Raw genomic sequence first — 27,508 nt, 5'->3', positions numbered from 1 at the left:
AAGGGTAAAATTACTATGGGGTCCATTCATTCCATATTTGGGTTTATTTGTTAACATCAGCTGGCCTACTTTAATGAATACATTGGGGATAATGACAGCACTTTCCCAATATTGTTATCATAATTAGATGGGTCAAAATATGTAAAATGTTTAAATAGTTGCAGGTAGAATGTCAGAGTTATGAGTGTTGTGAGTGTTATTTATCATTACTCCCAGCAGGAACTTCTTATAGGGTAGAAAGTGTGTGTAAGATCCTTAGTCCAGGTTTGAGCTCCTCCAATCTTGTAGATGAGCAGAAAGCCCCATTCTCAGCAAGGCGATTACAATGTGTAGGAGTGGGGGAGGCCCATGAACTGTTGAAATCCTCTACAGTACTGTTACCAGCAAATATTGATTTGTTCCATTTGTTTTATTTGTATTTTAATCAAATATTCAGGAAAATTTTCTCATTACCTTGTGGAAAGTCTTAATGATGAAGACCACTGGTTGATTCTCAAGAGATTAGGGGAGCCAGCATACTGATTAAGTGGTAACCTCATTAGAACAGGAACTGTAGAGGAGAGGATTAACAGCAGGATGAGCTGCACCATTAAATATCAAATTGTTATCCACTTAGATGTCCTTGTTATGAACAGCATATTATTTCCAGATATTGGATACCAAATCTCAACTAGTTGCAGCATCTTTCTAATTCTAAAATGTGTGATTAACCTTGATTGTACTCTTGTTCATTGTCTTCTGCACTAAGCTGGAGAAATCCGTCCTGAACTTGCAACTAGTTCTTAGTAACACAGAAGATTTTGCACACACCCGTGAAGACAGATGTTTGGTAAACAGCTCACGGGTGTTCTGTCAGTCTCACTGAGTTAGGCTGGTACCGGAATAGAGGGCAGGCAAGGCTGTTTGCCGATGATCTTTAGAAGGGATCATCTGATTGAATAGCACATGCTCTCCTTTGACAACTCTCCTTGTCATTCATTCATTCATTTATTCTACAAACTTATGCATTCTCCAAATCAGAAAAAAATTATAGGCAGAGTCAGTACATGTAAATGTGGAGAAATGTGTTCCAGATATTTGGGACAGCAATGTGGATGCTTAAGGTTGAAGAGAATGTAGTATATTCCAAAAATTGTAGGTAAAGTTTCTTTAAAAAAAGACAAGAAGTTTGCAACCTGTTAAAAATGTAAAGCTTGAGCACATATAGACAAAAGGAATATTTAAAATAGTGTTATGTGCACATGCCATGGAGTCCATTGCCCAGCAAAATGAGAGGGACATTTTCAGACCTAACTCAGCCAATACACAAATAAAATGAAATAAACAAATAGAAATAAAACATCTTTTCAACAAAAGCCAGAGTGGCTCAAATTAGAAAGTTCTCGGAAGTCAGATAGAGTGATGCTATAGAAGGAGGATGAAACAGAACTGGGAGCCGCATGCTCACAAAACAGAGATGGGCCATTTTCCAGGCAAAAAGCAACACCAGTCAAAGACACGCATTTTTCCAAAAACAAATGAGCAAACAAAATACTTTATACACCAGAGTGAATCTTTATCAGGGAAGAAGGGTGGAATTTAACGTGGTGGACAAGCGAAAACAAAGCAAAATAAAATAAAACCCCCGGCAAGAATTTTGATGATGAAGTGATAACATGCCATGAACTTAAGAGTACAATGACCTCAATTCTGTGTACTTGGCCCAAATGTACAAAATACAAACAACAGTAAAGAGCACAAAACAAAGATCATCACTCAAAAAAGACGGGGAGAGGAATGTTTCCCTGTAGCTATACCTGGCTAGAGAATTCATCTCTTAATTAACACAGTGAGATTAAAAGCTAACACCAGAGCAATACTCTATAGTATTAAAAGTTCATTCTCTATGTGTTTGTATTAATAGTTCATTCATAAAAGGCAGAACATTATAATCTCACTATGTAGGTTTAGTCATTCTAAGTTAGTCCTTTCATTGTCTGAAGACTTGAATTAAAACTCTCCAGGAAATAATGTGAGTTTCAAAAATCGGACTTTTAATTTAAACTAAGTTAATCTGACTGAATTAAAATATTGGCACCACTTGTTATTATTTGAGACTTTGGTTATTTAACATCTTTGTTTTTAAATGTTATTATTTTAAAAATGGGATTAATAATAGTTCCTATGTCCTTGAGTTTATGAATAAAATAAATAAAATAAATATCATACAGAAAAAAATTAAAATAATACATGGTACACAGAAAACACTTAAAACAGATATTAACATTATTATTTACTATTTATTTATTATTATCATTTAGAAATATTATCAAGACCAGAATGGAGTGATGAAGTAATCAGCCTTTTATGACTGAAGTCCTGAGTAGATTTATTCCTATCTGGGTGTGCTGCAGGTTGTCTTTAAACTGTGCTTTTCCCAAAGTAGAGTATGTGAAATATCAATCTCTGAATGTTTTCTAGGAAAAGACTACTGAGTAAATATGTTTGGGAAGGGCTTAACCAACCAAGCAAGCCATAGCCATGATGTGTGTGTGTATAAATGCATGTTCGTGTCGGTGGCAGGGTGGGGTACCTGTTAAAATCTAGCTGGATAAATATACTAAGGGAAATTCATCTTCAGAAATACGTAGTCTAGTAGGATACAATACAGGTTCTACTTGGGTTCAAACCCTGCTTACTGGTTCAACAAGTTACTAGTTCTGTAACTTTGGGGAATTACTTAACATCTCTGTGCCTCAGTTTCTTCATATGTGTTATGGGGATAATAATAGTGTCATTCCTACATGGTTGTATTTGTAAGTATTAAATGAGTTAATATAGATGAAAGGCTTACAACAAAGCTAGCATACAGATGTTGCTTAACATGTGTTTTCTATTCTTAACCATAATCTATGTAAATCTACATAAATCTATATAAAACTTAAGGACCTTAAAATGAAAAGTGTGCCATTTGGTGCTCAAGATAGTGAGTCCTCTGCCTTCTGATTAATCGAATGTTATCATGTAGAAAGTTCTAATTTCAGGTGGCGTGACAAGGCCAGCCTATTTATGGTCAACCCCCGATCCCCCGCTGGGCATTTATTGTTGCTCAGAATCTCAATGTGTCAAATGTTGGGCTTCAATTCTCCATATTTTTTCATTTTCCAGAACTGGGTTTGCTTAACTCTCAGTCCCTTTCTGTAAGACCCTAGAATTGAAGGATGCTAGTCCCTTCCTCTGTACCCAGGTCAAGTTCACATGAGGCGATACCACATGGCAGCAAAGAGAGATGAGCTGCTAGAGGCGTTGTTTGAAAAAGAATTGTCATTGTACTTGGCTACTGCTCTTACTAAAAATACTGCACTCATTTAATGTGCCGGTTCAGCAGAGCTGGACTTTGTCCATTTGGGGTGTGTGCTATTAGGGCAGGTGTCTGTGAAAGAATGAAAGTGAAGAAAATTCTCTTTCAATTGTTATCACTCTTCTTCATTCTCATCCCCAGTCTTGTCAAGAATTGAGTGAAACAGGAGTCAGACGTTACTGTTTCAGTGCCTCCTTCAAACTCCAGCCATTTAAAAATACTCTCAGTCCACATATTAGTGAAAGGGAGCAATTCTCTGTGTCTCCAGGGACTTGAGGAACACCTGAACTGGGAGAAAGGGAACAGAAAATAAGGTTTTCTGATCTGTTTCTTGCCATATAACAAATATAGCATATTCCTTTCAATCATTATACATCTCTTTTTCATTTTATAAAATCCTGATTTTATTCAAGAAGCCATGTTTCCACCCTTGTAAAACAAATCATCATTGGTAAAAACAAATTAAAATTGACCCATTTCTTTTTGTTAGATATTTACTTTTCTTGATGCTTTTGCACTGAAATTATTTCATAAGTCAATGACTTATGAAATAATCTACAAGAATAATTTTCTGTAATGAAATAAATGAGTGACATCCCCATAGAGCTGACCACCACCCTGCCCTTTCATGTTCTCCCTCTTGTCTCTTCTCTTGACCTTGGAAATTGTAACACCACCTTACAATCACGAAGACAGACTTCACCAACATGCTCAACGTGGTACAGCAGAAAGCCAGAGAGATTCTGGATTTCTCATGAGATTGTGGGGTTGTGGAAGCAGCTCTGGATCTGCTGATCTCGAGTCTCCTAATGATATAACACTCATTGGTATTACCGAATTCACAGTTAGTTAGACAGTTCACTGTTTTCAGTATTTGAAGTTGCCTTCTCAATGCAATACTTCACAAAGTCTCACTTGTTAAAATAGTTGAGTGCATCTCAATCAGCTACAGGTTGAAGGGAGTAGGCTGATTAACACATGGGAATGAGTACCAGCTTTGTATCCAAACACAATTGATTTCAAACCCCAGGTCTGCTGCTTATAAGCTATGTACTTTCAGATAACGTACCCAACATCTCTGCATCTCATTTTTTCATGTTGAAAGTGGGGCTAGTGGTAGCTAAGAGGATGATTGGGAAGATTAAGTGGCATTGCGTAGAAAATGTCTGGTACATAGAAGAAACTCAACAAGCTTTATCTCACCTTTTTCCATACCTTACATCTAAATTTAGGTTCACGAGGAGATTGCAGTGGTGTCATGGGAAAACTTTCTTTGTGAAATGTTTTTAATTAAACGGGATGCAGAATCTTTTGTCTTTCAACAGTTCTAGCACAACACGTTCTGAGTCAGGAGGGTAGACTGGATAAATGCTTTCGATGCTTTCAGTTTTTGGGTTATTTGTAACTCTTGCTCACTGAGGACGTTGACAGTTTCTTCTAGGTTGATGGTACTGTTCTGTGTAAATGGTCCACCAGATAATTTCCCTTAAAGATCATCTGGGAATTTTAATAATCAATGAACATAGTTGTTCATCTGCTAAATAGCACATACCCTGATTCCTGCTCTGCCAGAACTGAGGGGTTTGTACATGGTTAGCTTCTTCGTGTCTCAGAGCTAAGTGAATCAGAGGCATTTCTCATCTGGGAGGTGAGCTCTGACCTGCTGTCTTAGACTGGGTTCACTAGAAGCAGTCCTTGACATGGAGATTCATGTACCAGTGATTTATTTAAAAAGAGCTCCCAAGAGAAACTGGTAAGGAACGGGGAAGGAAAGACTGGGAAGGGTGCAATTTCTAGCAAAGTACCAGCCCCAGCCCAATCCTACAGGGTGCTCTATGGCATAAATTACACATCAAAGTTTCTCCAGCCTGGAGGCAACACAGCTGAGCTTTATACTCCCACAAAGTCAGTCGTTGGCAGTGGACTGTGTGTGTGGTGGGTGGGTGAGGAGGAAACTCCCGGACGCTTTGAGCTTTCCTTGCCTACAACCCAGGAGGCTGAAGTGGTCTGTAGGCAGCATTCTGAAGGAAGCTGCAGATGCAAGTCAGTAGAAGCAAAGCACACCAAAACTGATGCCTAAGTGCACAAAACGGGTCAGTGGCTTCAGAGGGAATCTGGGCAGAGCTGACTATGTTCTATAAACGTATCTCCCTGCCTCTTAGAGACAACACACTTACACTTACTGGACCATGGAATAAACAACACGCTCAACTCTAAATAAAAACTTGAGTTGACCCAGGCAATCCAACCCAGGCAATTGCAAACTATGTGATACTGCGAAGATTTACTGTCTAAATCTCTCTCTTTTTTTTTAGAGCTAGAATTTAATAATAGAGTTGGAATATGAATGTAGGGTTACAAAAATTCATTTCACTACATTGTATAATAAAAATATGCAAATCATAGCATTTAAAGGGATCTTGAGTAGGCAAGTTCTCTCTGGCTGGACAGATATCTACCTATCTCAGAGAAGTAAGTATCTATCTTGTTGTATCACTCTTCCAATTTGGTAGTTTTCCTGATAAATAACAATCATGATAAACAATGATAACATCCCTGCAACAACAAAAAAGATTTCTTTCCTCAAGGGTTATGCCCACTGAATTGTCACTTTTTTGAGGAAATCTTTGCTATTACCCTGATTAAATTCCCAGTATTATATGTTTTTACAATACAAAATAACACTCCCTGTAACTTATCAGAGTGGTAATTTTAAATTATTTGGTTCTCTGTTTCCTGCACTAGAATATGAGTTCCATGAATTTAGTAACTAAGGGCAAAGCCCACCAGAAGGTCATGTGTGCTTTTGCGTGCTTTGTATGTCTTTGAGTTGTTGATCACCCTTCTACTCCTACACTGTACACAGTGACTGATGCATATTAGTTGCCTTACAAATAGGTAACCATTGTAGTGTTGTAAACTTAGCATTAGCTTAGGGCTAGAGTGAGCAGTATTTTTTGATTGAGGAAAAATTTACACACAATGATAGTCATAGATGATAAGCGTGAAATTCAATCTGAATTTTCAAATGTATTTGCCTTGTATCCAACACCCTAGTCAAGATACTGTCAAGAACATTTCAATCACACAAAAGTGGTCCTTCATGGCCCTTATCAGTCAATCTACCCCTCAGTCAACAACTCTTCTAATTTCTATTAGTTTTGTCTTTTCTTGAAATTCACATGAATCAGACCATACAGTATGTACTTTTTCATGTATGGCTTTTGTCTTAGTTCATTTTGTGTTGCTATAACAGAATACATGAAACTAAGTCATCTATAAAGAACAGAGATTCATTTCTTGGTATTCTAGATTCTGGGAAGTCCAAGGTCATGAGGCTTGCAAGTGCCTCATTGCGGCATCATCCTTTGAAGCAAGACAGAAGGGCAAGCAAGCCGAGAATGTGAAAGAGGGGAAGGAGGCCAAACATCCTTTTATCAGAAACCTACTCCCAAGATAACTAACCTATTAATCCACTCTTGAGGGTATGGCTCTCATGACCTAATCATCTCTTATAGGTGTCTCCTCTCAACACTGCTGCACTGAGGATTAAGTTTCTAACACATGAACTTTGGGGGACACTTTGGGGGACAGTGATAAGAGAAAGAACTTAGCAGCTTCTTCCTCTTATCATTGTTTTTGAGATTATCTGTGCTGTTGGGTATATCAATAGTACATTATATTATCCTACTGATGAATATTTGGACTGTTTCCAATTGTTGGCTAATTTAAGCTTCTATGAATATTCTTTTACAAGTGTGTGAATAAATATATTAGCTCACGCGGGTAAATAATTAGGGGTGAAATTTCTGGGTCATAGGCTAGATATATATTTAACTATATTAAAACTGTCAAACCATTTTATATTCTCATGAACAACAGATGAGGGTTTCAGTTGCTCTATATCCTCATTATTTGGTTTTGTAAATAATTTAAATTTTAGCTATTCAAGCAGGTGTGAAGTATTACTCACTACATTTAATTTGCATTTCCCAAATAACCAATGATGTTGAATAATTTTTCATATGTTTATTGTCCATTTGTATATTTTTATTAAAGTGCCTACTCAAGTATTTTATCCATTTTATTTGGTTGCTTTTTTCATTTTTAACTGTAGGGACTGTTTTTTTATTCTTATTATAAGCTGAATGCCAGATATATGTTACACGAATATATACTTCCAGTTTTGGCTTGCCTTTTGGTTTTTAAATCTACCATTTGCCATTTTTTTTTTCTTTGTGTCACATCTGATGTTGTCCCCTTTTTCATTTCCTGGAGTTCTTTGTATTAAGTTTTTTTTTTTTTTTTTTTTTTTTTAATAGGCCAGGTGTGGTGACTCATACCTATAATCCCAGTACTTTGGGAGGCCAAGATGGGAAGATCAAATGAGACCAGATCAACTTGGGCAAGTACAATAATAGGTACTCTGTCACGATTACAGACTTGGAATTCCATCTTTTCATCTGAAAATATTGGACAGTTTAACCACTCTTAGCCTCAGTTTTCTAATTTAGAAAAAAAGGATTAGTGAGACATTATTTTATATGTGCCAAGTGCCCAGGCTATTATCTAGTGGAGTTGATATTCAATGCAGTATTATGATGTAGTGGGTAAGATTATGCATTCCTGAAATAGAGGATCTGGGTTCAAATTCCTGTTCTACCATTTATTTACCTTTTGATTTGGGGCAGTTACTTTATCTTTGTCTCAGTTTTGCTCAATGTGAAAAAGGGTGATAATAGAAGTTAACCTTTCAATAGCTGTTGAAAGGATTACATGGGTAAATACAGCATGTATACTATGACAAACAGTAAGTACTCAGTGTTACATGTCATCATTTTCCCTTAACATTAGTTTTATTATTCCTATCAATACCACCACTGCTTTTACAATAAATGCCCACAATTAACAACTGCCTTCCAATTGTGTTTTTAAATAGAAACTTCATAAGTTTGCCTTTGTGGTTTTCAATACTTTTCCTTCTGTCTTACATCTAATATTCCACAAATATCTCATGTCTAGAGATAATTGGTTAGCCTTATACTCTGCTTACACTTGATTTCTTTGCCCACGTGAGTGACACTGCCAAAAATACCCTGTTTTCCCCTACTTTTGCCCATGTTCTTACATCCACTTCTTTGTGGCAAACGATGCATCTTCTTGAGATACTTTCTTCCAGTGCTTCTCCTAAGATCTATCCCTCTTTTGGTTGTCTTTGTGCTATTCTGAAATATATGCATCCCAGGTTTCAGTTGCCCCCTTAGCCACACTTAACAGGTAGTGCTTTTGTCTTAGGAATGTCTGGAAGCTGAATGAACACTCATTCCTATAAAAACTGAGTAACACAATCAACATTTTGTTTTCGAATAGTCTTTAAGATATGCATGAAGGGGGACGGGGAAGTTTGGCCCACTAGGATGATCACCAAGACACGCAAAGTAGACCTGGGCCTTGGGCTCCCGGAGAAGAAAAAGAAGAAGAAAATGGTCAAAGAACCAGAGACTCAATACTCAATTTTAAACAATGATGATTACTTTGCTGATGTTTCTCCTATAAAAGCCACATCCCCCTCTAAGAGTGTAGTCCATGGGCAGGCACCTGAGATGTTCTAGTGAAGAGAAAGGAGAAAAAGAAGGTGTCAGCACTCTTTGTGAGAAGCACGTGGAACCTGAGACCATGCTGTGTACCAGATGGACAGAGAAGTCACCCAGCCCCAGGAAGCAGGTGCTTGGCCACTTGGAGTTCCTCAGTGGGGAAACGAAAAAGAAGTAACCTCAGGCCATGTCCCATGCCTCTGGGGTGAGAACCTCCCCAGATCTTAGATAGGGTGAGGAGGAAACCAGAGTTGGAAAGAAATTCAAAAAGCACAAGAAGGCAAAAAAAGGGGGCCGAGGACCCCACAGCCTTCTCAGTCCAGGACTCTTGGTTCTGCGAGGCCGGGTTGCTGAGGACACTTGCTCAGTGGGGAAAGAGGGTGAGGAACAGGCAGCCTTGGTGCAGAAACAGAAGCAGAAGAACCCCACGGAACACAGCGGGAAGGTGGAGAAGAAAAAAAAAAATTCCGCCAGGAGGGAGACGCCCTCCCAGGCCACTCCAAGCCCACCAGGTCCTTGGAGAGCAGCCCCCGCAAAGGAAGTGAAAAGAAACCAGTCAAAGTTGAGGCTCCGGAATACATCCCCATAGGAGATGGCCCTAAGGCCCCCGCGAAGAAAAAGATGAAGTCCCAGAATAACGTCACTGAGGAGCCGGCTCTGAAAAGGAAGAAAAAAAAAAATAAGTGGAAAGAGAGTGGGGTGGCAGGAGACCCTTGGAAGAAGGAAGCAGACACAGACTTAGAGGTGGTGTTGGAAAAGAAAGGCAACATGGCCCAGGTTCACATAGACCAGGTGAGGCGAAAGGACGTGCAAGAAGAGGTCGATCACCAGTCAGGCAAAACGGAAGCTTCTGAAACCAGGAAGTGGATGGGAACCAGTTTGGCCAGTGGGATATGGCTGGTTTTGAGAACAAGGAACAGAAACTGAAATTTCTCAAACTTACGGATGGCTTCAAAAATCTGTCCCGGCTGGTGGATCACGAGGTTAGGAGTTCCAGACCACCCTGGCCAACGTGGTGAAACCATGTCTCTACTAAAAATACAAAAATTAGCTGGGCGTGGTGGCGGGTGCCTGTTAGTCCAGCTACTCGGGAGGCTGAGGTGGGAGAATCGCTTGAATCAGGAAGGCAAAGGTTGCAGTGAGCCAAGATCGCGCCACTGCACTCCAGCCTGGGTGACAGAGCCAGACTCCGTCTCAAAACAAACAAACAAACAAACAAACAAACAAACAAACACGCCCCTTTGTTCGGCCGTCTCCCCACCCCCAGCACTATTGCAAGGCCCAACATGGCCCTCAGCAAGAAGGCAGCCGACAGCCTGCAGCAGAACCTGCAGCAGGACCACGACCGGGCCATGAGCTGAAAGTGCAGCCGCAGAGCCGGTTTCATCTTCTCCATCGCCACCAAGTTCTTTTATATTGACAGGAACACTTCCAAGTCAGTCAAGCTGGAAAATTAAACTCTGGAGTTTTGTCCCGCCTCCTAAAAATAAAGATATGCATGAATGACACATTACTGGGTGCTGGTTATTCTGCTAAAAAGACCAGGTATTAGTTTTCAATTACTGTCATAAAAAGCTACCACAAACTTCATGACTTAAAACAACACATATTTATGACATTAAAGCTCTGTAGGTCAGAAATCTGTTATAGGTTGCATGGGACTTAAAGTGCTGACTGTAGGCTGCATTCTTTTCTGGAGGCTTGAGGGGAGAATCCATGTTCTTGCTCATTCCGGTTGGCAGAATTCAGCTCCTTGTGGCTGTGGAACTGAAGTCTCTTTTTGCTTCCTGGCTGTAGTGTGAAGGCACTTCCCAGCTTCTAGGGGCTACCTGTATTTCCTTGACTCACAGCCTCCTCTAGTCATCTTCAAAGCTAGTCACAAGGTCAAGTCCTTTTCACCTTGCATCTCCTTCTGTGTGATCCTTCTTCCTCTTACAGAGTGGAATCCTTGAGGTTCCATGGGACCCACCCAGATAATCCCAGTAAATCTTCTTATGTTCAGATCAGTTGATTAGCAACCTTATTTCTCCCTGCAACCCTAAATCCCTTTTTGCCATATATACCATATTCAATTTCTGGGGATTAAGTGGACATCTTTGGAGAAGGGTCATTTCTTTTCTTTTTCTTTCTTACCACAAACTATCAAATAACATCAAATATTCAGCTGTTGCAAGTTACTTTCTGATCCAGCCACTGCTTTAGATTCTCTCCCCACCCTGTTTAAAGCATGGACATCCAAATTGCTCACTTCCTTTATATAAAATATTGCGTTATTATAACATGTACTTTCAAAATGAAAGCCTCACTGCATTCTTCTATCCATAAAAACAAAAGCTTTCCAGTTAATAGGAATGCACCTGTCAGTTATCTCACCCCCAAAGTCTTACCTATCTAACTAGCTATCATGTATCTAACTAGCCACCATTTCTCTACTTATGTGGAACTTCCATGTGGAACTGTGACTTAATTAAACCTCTTTTCTTTATAAATTACCCAGTCTTGGGTATGCCTTTGTAGCAATGTGAAAATGGACTAATACACCTATCACACTAATATCATCTGTCTTGTATCTATTTATAATCTATGTATTTATCTAATCTATTTATCTATCAACCTAATATCTATCATCTGTTTATATGTCTATCTAATCTATTTACCTACCTATCTATAGGTATCTATCATCTATCTACCTATCATTTGTCTTCTATTTACTATCTCATCTATCTACCTATATCATTTGTCTTCTATCTATCTACTATCTCATCTATTTATCTATCTACTGATATGGTTTGGCTCTGTGTCCCCACCCAAATCTCCATCTCGAATTGTAATCCCCACACGTGGAGAGAGAGACCTGTAATCCCTATGTGCCGAGAGAGGGAAGCAATAGGATCATGGGGGCAGTTTCCCCCATGCTGTTTTCATGAGAGTGAGTGAATTCTCTTGAGATCTAATGGTTTTATAGGTGGTCATTTTTCCTGTGCTCTCACATGCTCTCTTTCACCTACAGGCCATGTAGACATGCCTGCTTCCCCTGCTTCACCTTCGCCATGATTGCAAGTTTGCTGAGGCATCCCCAGCCATGTGGAACTGTGACTTAATTAAACCTTTTTTCTGTATAAATTACCCAGTCTCAGGTATGTCTTTGTAGCAACATGAAAATGTATTAATACACCTATCAATAACCTATCTATCATCTATCTATCAGCTATCTGGTATCCATCTAATCTATTTATCTCTCTACTTATCTATCATCTATTATCTCTCTCTCTCTTTCTCTCTACCTATTTCCAAGTAAATGCAGCATTCTAAGAGTAATTCCTATATTAACTGCCAAGGGTTGAAAATGGAATCTTCTCGGCACTTATAGCTCTCTCTTGTTCTGTGATTACTACTGTTAATACATGCCTGTTGAAGACAAGGGCTTTCCTCTGGGAGTGTGAGAACTCATGCTGAGGCCCATCCACACTTACAATCCCTTTGATTACTATGTAATTTCATATTTAATCATACCAGTCATGATGAAAATAAAAGTTTTGTAGGATATTATACTTTACAAAACACAAATATAATTTTACGTGAAGTTATGTGTCAATCCTGTAAGCTAGACAAGGATCAACTTCTATATTTCCTATTTTACATTTGAAAAAAGTGAAGTTAAATGGAGTTAATCTTGCCTAAGGTCACATAACTAGTCAGTTACAGTGTGTGGATTTGAACTCAACTCCTTTCCATTTCACTATGCCTACAATGGTTAATTCTGCAAGTCGCTGTGATAATAAATTTCTGCTTTTGACTCAATTATAAATGTGATAGTCTAGTTTTTTCTTAAGATGATAAAAATGTCATGTATATGTATGACATACTGACCACCCAAATCTGTTTTCTGAAACACAGTTAGCTCACTTTGTATATATATTTTGAATTTAATTTCACACAGATTATACTTTCTACTACCTTTTTAATATAATTTTTAGATGTTTCTTTACTTTTAGGCTGTGTGTAGTCTCTTAAATTATTTCCTTCTTTACTTTCTTATGATTCTATATGGATCTCTGTGTCTTCTGTGTCTTGCTCCTTCCTCCTAAGAAGAAAAGTAATTTGTTAAATACATTCACACTATATATACAGAGTCAGATAGAAGAAACTTAATTCAAGTTGCTAGCAAGTGGTAACAAATTCTTGAACTCAGGTGGGTTTAACTCCAAAACCATGTTCTATCTGACCGTATTGCAACATGATGCTTTAAATAATTCTCCACATGGCCTAGTTTCCAGTATTTTTAACATATGTATTACCATTGTCCCAAATTCTAGATAGTTAATGTTCCTCTTAAAATGTTATCCTGGGCCTGGCATGGTGGCTCACACCTGTAATCCCAGTACTTTGGGAGGCCAAGGTGGGTGGATCATGAGGTCAAGAGATTGAGACTATCCTGGCCAACATGAAACCCCGGCTTCCAAAAAAAAAAAAAAAAAAAAAAAAATAGCTGGGCATGGTGGTACGCACCTGTATTCCCAGCTACTCAGAAGGCTGAGACAGGAGAATTGCTTAAACCTGGGAGGTGGAGGTGGGAGTGAGCTGAGATCACACCACTGTACTCCAGCCTGGTGACAGAGCAAAGCTCCATCTTAAAAAGAAAAAAAGTTATCCTGAACTAGTTCCCTTTTCCAGATGTGCATCAATCAATGCCGAATTTACCCTAAGATCATTACCTTACCATGAACTTGGTATGGGTCTTCTATGACTCCTGCTTAAGACTTCAAAGCATTATAATTAGTGATGACAAATTTGACTCAGATAGTTAACTAGTAATCGTCCAAATTTCTTAGATCTCTTTTTCCATCTGAACTCTGGTTAAATGACGCTCTCTCATTCTCAATTTGGACAACTGGTTATTTGGACTAAAATGAAGGGCATGGCATATGACTCAATTAACTTCTAATTTCTTGGTGTTATCCTATTATTCTGATCTGATAGACCTTGAATGTTGTTACTCTGTTTTGTTATAAAGACATTTGTTTTCTATTTTCTCCCCCTCATTCAGTTTTACATAAATAAAGTCCCAACCAGATATCTCTTTCTTCAAATAATAGAAAATGAGGTATAAGTATCTGATGACAGCTTAATATGTTATCTCACACAGTCCTGTCCAGAATTATTTTCATTTAAATAAAAGAATTTTGTAAAAAACACACACACACACACACACATACACACAATAAAAAACACTTTAAAGAAGAAGGAATGGATCTAATTAGAATACCAGCATCAGCCCAACATGATAAATCTATTTAAGAACCCCAATTTTGTTGCAAAAGAGATTTAAGGTAACTTGCATAATACAGAGCAAAATATAATAGATTAAAATTAGGGACAAAAGAATAAAGAGAAACAAGGCAGGACCTAAGAATAGCAAGGATGAGACTAAATATGCATATCATAAATACTTATTACGTTCCAAAAGTTATTTTATAAGAATTGGCAACTAAAAGGAAATTTTAAAAACTCTGCCTGTTACTTAGTTCACAGTATTTATAAGATATAAATAGATTTGTTCTATTCTTATTGCTGGGAGCAGACAGAAATTTCTCCCCAGGATCCTCAGAAGAATACAGTACGTGATGTAATGATTGATGTGCTCAACAACACCCTCTCAGTAGACTCAGGAAGGAGTACTGTGAGCTATGTCTTCTTATAGCCACCCTCAATAGAGTTTGATGGTCTACCACAAAGACAGTTCAGTAAAAGGGCAAAGCAGTAAAAATAATCCCCTAAGGAATTGATCAGATGCACTCAGGTACAGGCTTCCAAGTTGATTGAGTCTAAACTGGGGATATATTTCAGTCATTCTGGTAAACTGTGTGGTTAGCATACCCTTTAGGAGATTCTTGGCTGTATCCAGCAGAATTTTGGACAAGTAAGTGGCAGCAATGAGTTCATTAGCTAATCATCACTACATTACATTAGCTAATCATTACATTAGCTAATCATCACTTGGAAAGCAGTTTTATTCCATGCAGCCAGTTAAAAACAGACCCATATGCCTTGTAGACAATTGAGCTTGTGGCTCGGCTGACATGAGCTTCATTAATTAATTTCTCAGAAGTCAAAATGGTTGAGCTTAAAAACTTTATCGCCAGGTAAGACTGTCTTATGTCAGCTGGAAAACTTCCCTCTGTTTAGTTCATAGACATTTCTAGCACAGGACATCATTAGAACGTCTTGGAAAGGAATGGGGCAGACAGTACACCCCTAACTTGCAAAGGTCCTCGCTCTGTGTTGAAGCATTTTATTAGCACAGCCCCTTGATATCATCAAATTCTTGGCATCCAGGGTCTTTGATCTTTTCAGTTCCCTGGTGCCAAATTGTGTGTAGCTTCAATTTCCTTTTATAAAACCCAGAGTTCCTTCCTTCCTTCCTTCCTTCCTTCCTTCCTTCCTTCCTTCCTTCCTTCCTTCCTTCCTTCCTTCTTTCTTTCCTTCCTTCCTTTTCTCTCTCTCTCTCTCTCTCTCTCTCTCTCTCTCTCTCTTTTCTTTCTTTCTTGACAGAGTCTTGCTCTGTTGTCCAGGCTGGCATGCAGTGGAATGATCTTGGCTCACTGCAACCTCCATCTCCCTGGTTCAAGCGATTCTCCCGCCTCAACCTCCTGAGTAGCTGGATTACGGGTGCCTGCCACCATGCCTGGTTAATTTTTTCTTTCTTTTTTTTGTATTTTTAGTAGAGACAGGGTTTCACCATGTTGGCCAGGTTGGTTTCGAACTCCTCACCTCAAGTGATCTGCCTGCCTTGGCCTCCCAAAGTGCTAGNTTCCTTCCTTTTCTCTCTCTCTCTCTCTCTCTCTCTCTCTCTCTCTCTTTTCTTTCTTTCTTGACAGAGTCTTGCTCTGTTGTCCAGGCTGGCATGCAGTGGAATGATCTTGGCTCACTGCAACCTCCATCTCCCTGGTTCAAGCGATTCTCCCGCCTCAACCTCCTGAGTAGCTGGATTACGGGTGCCTGCCACCATGCCTGGTTAATTTTTTCTTTCTTTTTTTTGTATTTTAGTAGAGACAGGGTTTCACCATGTTGGCCAGGTTGGTTTCGAACTCCTCACCTCAAGTGATCTGCCTGCCTTGGCCTCCCAAAGTGCTAGGATTACAGGTATGAGCCACCATGCCCCACTTGAGTTTCTTCTCTTGTGAGGCTCAGGAAACTGCTATCCCTGGCACTCCCCAAGCCAACCTGTATCTTACCTTGCAGAGCTCTGTACATACCATAGTGACAGCACTTTGCTTGGCACAGTGGTGGGTGTCTGGGGAGGAAGGTGAGGAAGAGACGCTCCTTCCCTTGCTCTGCATGCACATTTCGCTGGGGAACTTCTACCCTGCTGTACTCAGGACAGTAAATCATACAATCTCAGGAACTATCTCATAGTTGATTTCATCTAAAGGCAGATGAGAAAGTGTTTTAAAGAGACTGACTAGTAACTCTGAAATCCCAAATTACTCTGCACAAATAGGCACCAACTCCGCCTAACATATAAAGACAGAGTTGACATGCCTGCTGGGGCTGCCTCTCCTCAGGTCCTCTTATGTCTCTATTTTTCCAACTGTAACTGGGAACAGTGACACCTTTTGTCAGCATTGTTTTGAGTATTTCAGGCATTAACATGTAAGGAAAGTGTCATTTTGATATAGTGCCTCACCTTATCTCTATTTATATCAAGATATTTAATCAGTTCTAACTACCCTATTTTTTCCTTTCATCTCAAATTTCTGAAATTCAGATAAACTTAAAAATCCATATCTACATTTGATGTTAGTGTTTCCTTTTGAAAAATAAATTAATAATGGATCTTACATTCAATAGCTTCTTAGAAATGAGGAATATTATGACAATACGTAAGTAGATAGATAAAGTGTATCACTTTTGTGGTCTCAAACCACATTAATTCCTATATAACAACTAAACGAAGCAGTGTGCTTTGTGGGAGAACGAGCGGAGGCTTTGAAGATACAACATATTTGAATACTAGCTCTTTCCATTTGAGCAAGTTATTTATTACATTTAATCTCTTTGAGGCTCAATATTCTTGCCCATAAAAATGGAAACAGAGTTACGTATAATAATACATATTTAATAAGGGTTAAAATAACATCTAGTTAGGGTTTGGCACATAGTAGGTATTCAGTGCATAACTGTAATTTTTGAGCTAGCAATGTGCTAAATTTTGTGGGGACTGCAAAGATGAATGGAAGGAAAGTAAATTAGTAATTTTTGATTGTTTATTTTCTATTAGGTTCTGTGGTTGATATTCTATGTGTGCCCATCTTAACGCTCCTGAATAGCTATGAGGAATTTTTAAATATTTCAGTTTAACCGGTTGAGAAACTGTGGCTCAGAGATGTTATGTAATTTATTTGGGATCAGTTCTTGCCCTGAAGGAGTCTGTATTCTAATTGGAGACAGAAGTAAAATGCATCTGAAGATCCATGAAGCTGTACAATGTAAAAGAGGCATCCTAAGGACAGACATGGCATCTCTCATTGAGTAAGCATAGAAAATAAGGACCAGGGAGTTAGAAGGAGAAATCTTCCTGAGTTAAAGTGTGTATCAATCAGGATTGGCTCTTATGCTGCCATAACAAACAACCTGGTTGCTGGTTAATTTCAGATCAACCTGGTTGTTAAAGGATTTACTTTTAGCTCATGGCCCTCAGAAGTTGGACATACCATAGTTGCTTAAGAAACCAGGTTGATGCAGAAGCCACCATCTTTGATTTTGTTGGTTATTCTGCCAGAGAAATATAAGAGCCCTGAAGAATCTTATAATTAATTTAGTAAGCGCTTGGCAATTGAATACTGTCGCCTAGAGTCACTTCCACTTTCAAGTAATTGGACATACCAGGTATGGTGGCTCATGCCTGGAATCCCAGCACTTTGAGAGGCCAAGGCAGGAAGATCTTTTGAGGCCAGGAATTTGAGATCAAGTTGTTTGACAGAACTAGTCATATGACCCTTGAAAACATAAAGGGGCCAGGAATCATACTTCTACCATGTGCCTGGTAAGAGGCAGATCTGGAAATAGCTGGTGAATGGCAGTAATAATTAACACACAAGAGCCTAGCTTATTTTAATGATTTTATAAATAATTATTTTAAGTATCATATTTAAGCATTAGCATTAGTTCCAATTGAAAAGCATTAGCTCTGGTTGAAAATTGCCCTGCTGAAAGGGTGTTTGAGGATGTTTAATGCAGGTGCGCTTCTTACTTCTGTCCGCTACCCATACACATTAGATTCGTCACTTGCAGCCATCACATCACTACTGATTTTCTTTCAAACCTTTACTAAGAACTTGCTGGTAGCACTTGCCATATCTGTCTAAAACCCTGCTTATTATGCCTTCCCCTCTGATCAAAGGAAGTAATGTATCCAATAAAATTTATTAAGTAGCTTCTATTTACATAACACATGTACAGGGCACCTTGGAAATGACAAAACAACATATGATTATACTAGAAACATTTATCTCACCATCTGCTCTCTACAAGCTTGCTTAGGCCAGAAACTAGAGAGAGATCTTGAACTCTCTTTCCTCTTCTTCACCATATATGCAATTTGTCCTCAAGCTCAGTCAACTTTATATTTTTCAAATATTTGATGCCCATTGGAATCATTTGGAATATTTTTTTAAAATACTGGATCCGACCTCAAGAGAATCTTATATCATTAGTCTAGGAAGAGACCTGGGCATTGAGGTTTTTATAAGCTTCTCAAATGCAGTCAAATTTGAGATCCAAAAGTCTCAGTTCTTTCTTCTTATCTTTATTCCCACCATCCACTTTGGTGAAACTTCCTCTAATCTCTAATGTAGATTACTTTAGAAATTCCCTATCTGAGCCCCCTGGCTCAGCCTGGGCTAGGGGCCCCAGGACTGTGTTCCCACTACACTAGGCCCTTATACAGACTGTACTCACATTCTATCTTTATCGTTTATCTCCTCTATTAGATTATGAGAATCTTGAGGATAGCAGTCAATATCTATGCCTGACTTGTAGTTCAGAATATGGCACATAAAAGTTGCTCAGAGCTAGAACTCTGCAAACTAAATGCTCTCTTTGCCATCTGGCTTCCTGTTAGGTTCTGCCAGAGGGGCACTCCAGGGAGATAGAAAGACAGAATTTTGGGGAAAAGGAACTTGTTCCTTGTCTTCTTGCTGTTCCTGTCATTATTACCATGGCAACAGCTTTTAACTTCTGCAGCATTAGTTGGTTTGAGCCTTTAACTTCTTTTTTCACACTCTGAACCAGCCTCTTCAGTGTCTCCTCCTACTGTTTACGTATCACTCCCAGAGAAAAATTCTGATGGACTATTTGGGTCATGGGCCATCCGCTGTACCAATAACTGTTTGCCAAGAAAGGAGTTCTGTGCTTGGCCAAGCCTCTCTGGCCATGACTACTACTGTGGCAGGGACAAGTTCTATCTGATACTGGAAGAAGAGGCATGGGAAAGAATGCTGGGGAAGTAAAAATATAAGCTACCTCAACTGACTTTTAGGTTAAAGGGGGAAACATTTCCAGCTTCCAAGGCATCTTAGATACTGAGGCAGCTGTCAGTCCCAGAGTAGCAATACTTACCCTTTCACATAGAGCTTCAGGTTCCTTATGCTAATACTTCCTTACTATTACTACTACTACTACTACTACTACTACTACTACTACTACTACTACTACTATTACTACTACTACTATTTAGAGATAGGGTCTCACTCTTTTGCCCAGGCTGAAGTGCAGTGATGTGGTCATATTTTACTGCAGCTTTGAACTCCTGGGCTTAAGCCATCCTCCCACCTCAGCCTCCTGAGTAGGCGGGACCACAGACTCACCACCATGTAATACTTCCATTTATTGATGTATCCTCCTAACTCTAGGAGCTCCCAGACATACCCAGATGGCACAGATTCCAGGGCTAAAGGCTCTGTTGGGGCCTGATAGACAGAAGCATGTTCAACATGGTAAGAAAGCAAAGAGGCCTGAATAAATAATTGCTTGCTGGATTTCAAAAAGCCTTTAGGGAAGACATTTGAACGAGATCCTAAAAAATCAATGGGCATGAGAAAAAAGGAGATCACAGAGGATTCTGAACTATGAAAACAGCAAATGCAAAGAAGAATGGAGGCATGAAAAGGCATAATGGAATTAGGAGAATCATTTTGTGTGGCTGAGTATAACAAGTATGGGGGTGGGGGCTGATGCATCTGGGAAGGCAGATTGTGGCCAGATTGTGATGGGCCTGCGATGCCATCAATTCTCTTGGAAAACATCTGCTTCCCATGTGCTGGCCAAAGCTACAACCATTTTCACACATACTTTATTATGGGACTTTTTTTTGCAAGTATGCCTGGAATCAGCTTGCTTCAAATGGCCCAAGGTCAATGAGAAAATACCTGGGAGGTGAAGGGCATAGGAATGAAATGAACATTTTCAAATTTGTTACCTTAATGCATTTCATATTTCAGTTCAATATCTTCTAGCTGTTGCAAAGCTACAGTGAGCTTTTCGTCTTTAGTATTTCTGCACCTGCATGTTTCTGTGCCCACTGCTGGGTCAGACTCCATGTATTCCCAGAAATGGCACAAGACAGGGCTGGAAATTCAGGTAACAGAACAAATCTGCCTGAGGCTGACTCATCTGAAAATTGAAGTACGTAAACAAAGTTTAGCTGCAATGGAGCAGTTGCAGTACAAATAGCTGTAGGCGTTGGAACAATATAACAAGGCTGAAAGTGATGCTGAGACTTACACATTATTTCTAAGTAAAAAATAAAGGACAAGACAGAGAAAAAACCCCCAGCATTCTAGAAATGCATTTAGGGAAATGTTATCACAATCTGCACACTGCTACATATCTTTCTGAACCGCTGACACCTGATTTCCCCAGGCTGGGTTTAAAGCTGTTTATGATTATCCTCACCTTGCTTTTGTGGTTAATTAATTATAACTTTGCCTGGTAACATCGCCAGTTTGAGAAGAAGAGATGCGGTGGGAGGTGATGATGATTACAGGCTATCTGCAAACTCAGAATTTCCTGAACTAAACATTGCAGGAAAAGCAAGGATTAACTGGAAATATTCCTGGCCCTAGAACTAGGTGAACTTGGCTAGTTGCAAGTTGTAGGATGTGGAGTAGAGTGACCAACTCATCCTGGTTAGTCTTGGACTGTTCTAGTTTTAAAACCAAAAGTCCCATTTCCTGGCACATCGCCAGTTTCAGGCAAACTAGAACATCTGGTCACCCTAGGGAGGGTTGGAGATTTGGCTGGCTGAAGTTCAATAAGTCAGATGAAGCAGGTCAAAGTTTGAGGAGAATGACGGATGCCTCAGGAGATGGTGTAGAGACAGAGATCAGCCTGTATGGAAAGGCACAGTGCCCAGGGAGGCACAGAAACAGGCAATCAGAGAGATATTAAGAAAAACTAACTGAGATCCAAAACAAACAATACTTCTAAGTCTAAGCAGGCAACCCACAATTGGGTGAAGTGGGGGCGGGGAGGTGGTTCACGCTGTGCAGAGGTTCTAGGGAAGATCTATAATTCTTGAAGAAGAAACTGGAGATAGCAGGCAGGGATATATTTCCAGAGTATAGGTAGGTTTTAGATTTCTTAGTAGGTTTGCAGAGAAAGAACAGAAGTTTGCATAACTGAAGTGTTTGTTGACTTTCTACTGGTCTGAGGTAAAACCTAAGATCTTTACTTGGACATGAAGAGCTTTCTGATCCGTCCTCAGCAATATTCACATCTTATTTCTCACCATTCCTTTATTCCAGTCATATTAAATCACCTGCAGTTTCTCAATCATGTCAGGTTAACCTGGGCCTTTGTATACGGGGTGCCCCTTCCACTCATACTAAGTTTCTTTGTTCTCTAGGATTCAGCTCAGATGTCCCCCACCCCAACTCTAATCCTACTCTCAACTCTTTCCCGACTTCCTACACAGGGTTTTAGTCTCTTCTTGGAGTAGAATTCTGACAGATTATTGCTCAGTTTTGGCTAGGGAAGCTCCAAGTAGCCCCAGAAAGTCAAAGTACCTGATAAATTACTGGAGAGCTCACTTTGGCCTTCCAGTAGAAATAGTTTCAAATGAGCACAAATGCCTAAACTGCTGATATCCCTGTTGCAGCTCCAGATCCTTTTGACTTATCAACCCAGAGGGAAGGCTGCAGTGCAGGATTTATTTAATAACACTCTTAATACTTTGGCAGGGGTAAGGGGGTCAGGAGGTGGGTGAGGCAGAGCTTGTAATATGCATTGTAAAAGAGCGTTGCAGCATCTCTGGCCTCTCTCCACCAGATACTAATAGGACCCTCCAAGTTATAACAGCCAAAAATGTCTCCAGAAATTGTCAACTATTCCCTGGGGGATAAAATTTGTCCTAGGTTGAGAACCACTGTCCTAATCTGAAGGAACCTCTTGTGGAACATTGGCAAGACCCTTACTGAGCAGAAGCCTAGCGCCCTGAGAATCCAATGAGAAGAAAATATTTGTGATCTATGGGCTCAGTGAAAACTTATGGAAGACTTCAGGTGGGCAATACACTCTCTTTGGTGACTTTTCCAAATGACCTGTGATCTACACTGGTCCAACTGCATAGGCCTTATTTGCTATTTTAAGAGTGGATCCTCCATTGGCCAGGTGTGGTGGCTCCTGCCTATAATCCCAGCACTTTGAGAGGCCAAGGCAGATGGATCACTTGAGGTCAGGAGTTCAAGACCAGCTTGGCCAACATGGCAAAACTCTGTTTCTACTAAAAATACAAAAATGTGCCAAATGTGGTGGTGGGTGCCTGTAATTCCAGCTACTCAGGAGGCTGAGGCATGAGAATTGCTTGAACTCAGGAGGTGGGGACTGTAGCGATCCGAGCTCACACCACTGCACTCCAGCCTGTGCAACAAAGCCAGACCCTATCTCAGAAAAAAAAAAAAAAAAAAGAGTAAAGCCTCACTCATCTCAGTGTAACTCAAATCTAATGTAGAATCAAGAGACGATTTTCAGTCTATCATTGAAAGTATAAGTATGTCTCTTCTGGACTCTAAGTACTCCGGAATAACAGATGATTATTACATTTTAATTTAAGATTTTTGTGTCTCCCATCCAGGATCTAGAAGGAAGCTTTGCATGGATTAGATAATTCAATAATGTTTATCAAATCCAAGTTGGGAGTCAAAAGAGAATTTGGAAGCTCTGATCATCAGGAAAGAAGATGGAGTTTATTGACCCAATGGAAGAGAAAAGCCACTTTTCTGTAAAGTATAAGATGTGGTATCCAAAGCTACTCTCTAGAGATGACCATAGGCTTCACCTGGGAGTTGTGAGAAATGCAAAATCTCAACCCTATCCCAGACCCTCTGAATCAAAGCTGCATTTTAAAATATGTGCTGTGCAAATTACACTTTAAGAGGCATGGTTTTAGAGCACAGGCTTTGTATCCCTGGAATAAAAGTTCAAGTCTTCCACTTATCAGCTATACAAACTTCAGCAAGACATGAGAAGTTTTTGAGACTCACTATTTCTATCTGTGAAACAGGCATATTCATAGACACTACCTACTAGAGTTGTGAAGTTCAAATGAAAAAAAAAAAAAGAATATTGGACACAAGTCATGGTGCCTGACTTTATACAGCAAGAGTTTAATTGTTTGATGCTATTATTTTCTGAAATTTCCATCTCTTCATTCAGGAAAAGTCATTGGTTGGACAATGGACAATCACCTCCTATCAAACCCGTAATTTGAAGATTGAATAAGTCACCTACTTTGCATTCAATTGCTGATAATTGTCAAGGCAGCCTAGGTTAAAACAAGTTTTCAAACTTTTACAAATATATTTTTGTAAGAATTGCGTTTCTTGGGGACAAAACATTATAATAAGGTTAATGAGTAAAGGAGCAACACAAATCTGTTTTCATTAATCTTAACAGAGCTTTAATCACAGCACAGGGGGAAACAGCTGCTCTGGACGGGAGCCTAGGAGCAGATCAGTAGAAGCTGATTATCTATTAATGAGAGGGCTTTGGTGGGGAGCCCTGGTGGAAAACCTACAGACTCAATTCTGCAAGCCATTTGCTGAAGAGGTGGTGTATATGAATCGCTTGATTGATGTAAAAAATTCAGAACAGATTCTTCTCAGCAGCCTGGGGACTGTCATACATCACTGATCTCTTATCTGTTTTTGTTAAGGAAATAGCATCCTTCAGTAAGTAAATGTGTGTGGTATTTAATTAAACTCATTGCTGAGCTCTGTGTTTAAGTGGCTGGTCCTCATTTGGGGATTATCGGACTGTTGTATTTTGCCTTTTTTTCTCATTTTTCCTTCTAGTATTTCTTCCTCCAGCTCAGAATTCCAGGAGCTTTATGCTACATGGAGCATCATGGGAAGTACTTTAGTATTTTTTTTATTGCACACATTATTTAGAGAAGGAGACTGAGGCTCAGAGAGCTGAAGTCACTTGTCCAGCATCCTCTAGCTCAAAGAGCCATATTATTTAAACCTAGGTTCTGGGTGGTTTCATAATCTAAGCTTGTAACCACTTATGCAATATGTGTGTAAAGTGACAACTAACTATGGTATATTGCTGTGGTTCTCAGAGTTAGTCCCCAGACCAGCACCATCAACATTGCCTGGGGACTTGTTAGAAATACAGATTGTTGGGCCCTGCCACAGATCTATCAGAAACTTAGGAATGCAGCCCAGGAAGCCCTCTGAGTGATTCAAACGGATGCTAAAGCTTGAGAGTCATTGGTATATAGTTGGTATGCGAGGTACTAAGAATTTAGAAAGAAAAAAAAAATAGGTTCTTTGACTTTGGGGAGTTCAGAGTCTAGCAGAGAAGTCTAAAATATAAAGATAACTATAAGAATATTTTATTAGTGTATTATAAGTGCAGTGAGATAGTACACACAAAAAAATAGGAAAGTGCGGATTAAGATATTAACCTGGGGCCGGGCGCGGTGGCTCAAGCCTGTAATCCCAGCACTTTGGGAGGCCGAGACGGGCGGATCACGAGGTCAGGAGATCGAGACCATCCTGGCTAAAACTGTGAAACCCCGTCTCTACTAAAAAAAAAAAAATACAAAAAACTAGCCGGGCGAGGTGGCGGGCGCCTGTAGTCCCAGCTACTCGGGAGGCTGAGGCAGGAGAATGGCGTAAACCCGGGAGGCGGAGCTTGCAGTGAGCTGAGATCCGGCCACTGCACTCCAGCCCGGGCGACAGAGCAAGACTCCGTCTCAAAAAAAAAAAAAAAAAAAAAAAAAAAAAAAAAAAAAAATTAACCTGGGTGAGGAGTGAAAGCTTATTGGAAAAAGTGATGCTTAAATTGAATCTTAAAGCATGAGAGGTCTCTGGTTGCAGTGACAGGAGAGAGTATTTTAGGCAGGGGGACAGCATAAACAGAAAACGAAATGAACGTGAATACTGTCTATGAAACAGCAGTCACTTTGGGGATGCTGGAGTAGGAAGTATAATGAAGGAAGCAGTGATTAGTTCATGTAGTGGACAGTGAGCTGCCCTCTGTCACTCTGAAATTTGACCACCACCTGCTGAAGCTCAGGAGTTTGGCTTCTTGAAGCCCTGGCTTGGATTTTTACAGTCATTTGTCAATTTATGGCATTTACGACTGCCCCGTGGTTCCAGATGAGGGGCACCAGATATCACAAAGGCTTGTTCTTCATGATCTATTGAGCACCCAGTAATTCATGCATGTTATTTATACCACCCACTCATTTCTCCTTCTTTCTCATGAAGTCGTCCATGCCATTGACATTAGCTAGCAGACATCGAGCTGCCTAGTGGATAAAATGTTGTTTGACAAGGGCTCAGTGGCTAGGGATGTAACTCATAGTTTATATCATAAATTTCAACTCAATTATTTGTTTTCCCAGGTAATCTATCAGTGAATAATATACCCACATCACAGGACTTTGGCCTGTGAGTTTGGTCTGTTTTCCAGACCAGTATTTTAGCACGGGCATGGGTGACATTTGAGCACTTAAAATAAAATAATGCAGCTACATTCTCTCTGGCATGGTAGAATGAATGTGGAATTGGGAATAAGGGAGACCAGGTTTCTAGCCCCAACTCTGTACTTTGCAACTGTGTCCACAAAATGACATTGGAAGGCCTATTTGTTTAATCTTGTGAAGCTTCATTGTTCAAAAATCTGTATTGGCTCTCCAAAATGTGCCTGGAAGTTGCTACAATTCTCAGAATGTCTGAGAAGCTCCCCAACAGTCTTAGTCTGCAGCCACGAAGCAAATAATTCTCAGCAATTTTCTAGGAAACTGCTTTGATACTCACATGTGCATGTTCATCTGGCAGCCACCACCTCCAGAGAATAAAGCTTCTGATTTACTTCCACTTTCCAGACTCCACAGATGTTCCTCTCCTTGGCAAAATGTAGCCCAGATCTAAACATGGAAGGTGATTCTGAGACATGTGGTTGCCAACCTTAGCAGGACATAGTGGTGCCACCCAGTTGATAACAGACATCTCAGCCCACTTTCCGCTACACAGGAGCCAAATGATCTTCTTTAAATCCTAAAACAGAGTATTTCACATCCAGGCTTCAAATGACTCAATGGCTTCCCATTTCTCGTAGGATAAAACCCAAATTCATTTGGATAACCTGCAAAGCTTGTCCAGCCTCTCTCTTCAATTTCATCTAATTTCAGCTTCCCCTTTCATCATTATATACAGCCAAACTGATTTTTATTCCTTTTTTTTAACATGTCAAACATTTTATCACCTCAAAATTCTTACAGTTACTGTTCCTTCTGTTTAGAGTATCTTCCACCTTGATTTTTCTTATCCTTCTATCTCAACACTCTAAAGAGTCCTCTCCCAGTTTCTTTCTGTCACCCCTTTTGTTTTCTTCAGTGCATTTATTGCAATCTGCTCTTTTTGTGTGTTTAGTTATTATCTGTCATACTCACTGGAATATAAGCTCAGTGAAAGCTGGTACTATATTTATCAATTGCTCCCCTAGTTCTTTGTCTTGGCTTAGTTACCAATTATCCTTTTGGAACACAGATCATCATAGGCTGAATTCGCTGCTTCAAATAATCCAAGAGCATCAGTTTTTTTAGTGCCCTAGAGCCTGTAGTTATTGTACCAACCTTAATGAAAGTACAAAGGAGATAAGGGCAAGACATGCTCATTGCAATGCTTAAACAGTTTCAGTATATCTCAAGCAAAGAATCCTAATAAATCCCAATAAAACCAAGATTCTACAGCTTTTTACTATTGGTGTTCTACAGCCTCTCTTTCCTCTCACTACCTGGAATAGTCAGAAATCTCATGTTAATTTATAAACCCTGATGTCATCATCAGGACTGGACTGTGGACTGAAAGGAAAAGATAAATACCAATAATAATTACCAAATGTTGAATAACTATCATATGCCAATAATATGATAAATTATTTATGAACCTCACAATATTGCATGGAAAATAATTTTCTCACTTTTCCAAATTATTTTAAAATTTTTCCTAAATTTAAAATTTTCCTAATTTTAAAAATAATTTTCTAATAATTTTTAAAA

At 39.5% G+C, this 27,508-nt stretch overlaps 1 long non-coding RNA gene and 1 pseudogene across 3 annotated transcripts in view; one reads left to right on the top strand and one right to left on the bottom strand.

The window, feature by feature from the left end:
* Positions 1-8,757: 8,757 nt before the first annotated feature.
* Positions 8,758-10,404, top strand: LOC108538075 (lysine-rich nucleolar protein 1-like; annotated as a pseudogene).
* LOC108538076 (uncharacterized) overlaps positions 10,188-27,508 on the bottom strand; it is a 60,628-nt gene continuing 43,307 nt past the window's right edge. For 2 of the 3 annotated variants that reach the window (XR_001887995.1, XR_001887994.1), the window contains exons 3-7: positions 26,265-26,504; positions 20,414-20,607; positions 16,191-16,360; positions 12,892-13,018; positions 10,188-10,414 (exon numbers count right to left, since the gene is read on the bottom strand). This is a non-coding gene — a long non-coding RNA (uncharacterized LOC108538076). The remainder of the gene's footprint in view (positions 10,415-12,891; positions 13,019-16,190; positions 16,361-20,413; positions 20,608-26,264; positions 26,505-27,508) is intronic. The other variant, XR_001887996.1, reaches the window with a different exon arrangement.

This window comes from Rhinopithecus bieti, unplaced genomic scaffold (genome assembly GCF_001698545.2).
Source record: "Rhinopithecus bieti isolate Rb0 unplaced genomic scaffold, ASM169854v2 scaffold_15136, whole genome shotgun sequence".
Taxonomy (NCBI): domain Eukaryota; kingdom Metazoa; phylum Chordata; class Mammalia; order Primates; family Cercopithecidae; genus Rhinopithecus; species Rhinopithecus bieti.
This window is presented reverse-complemented; position numbering and strand designations above follow the sequence as displayed.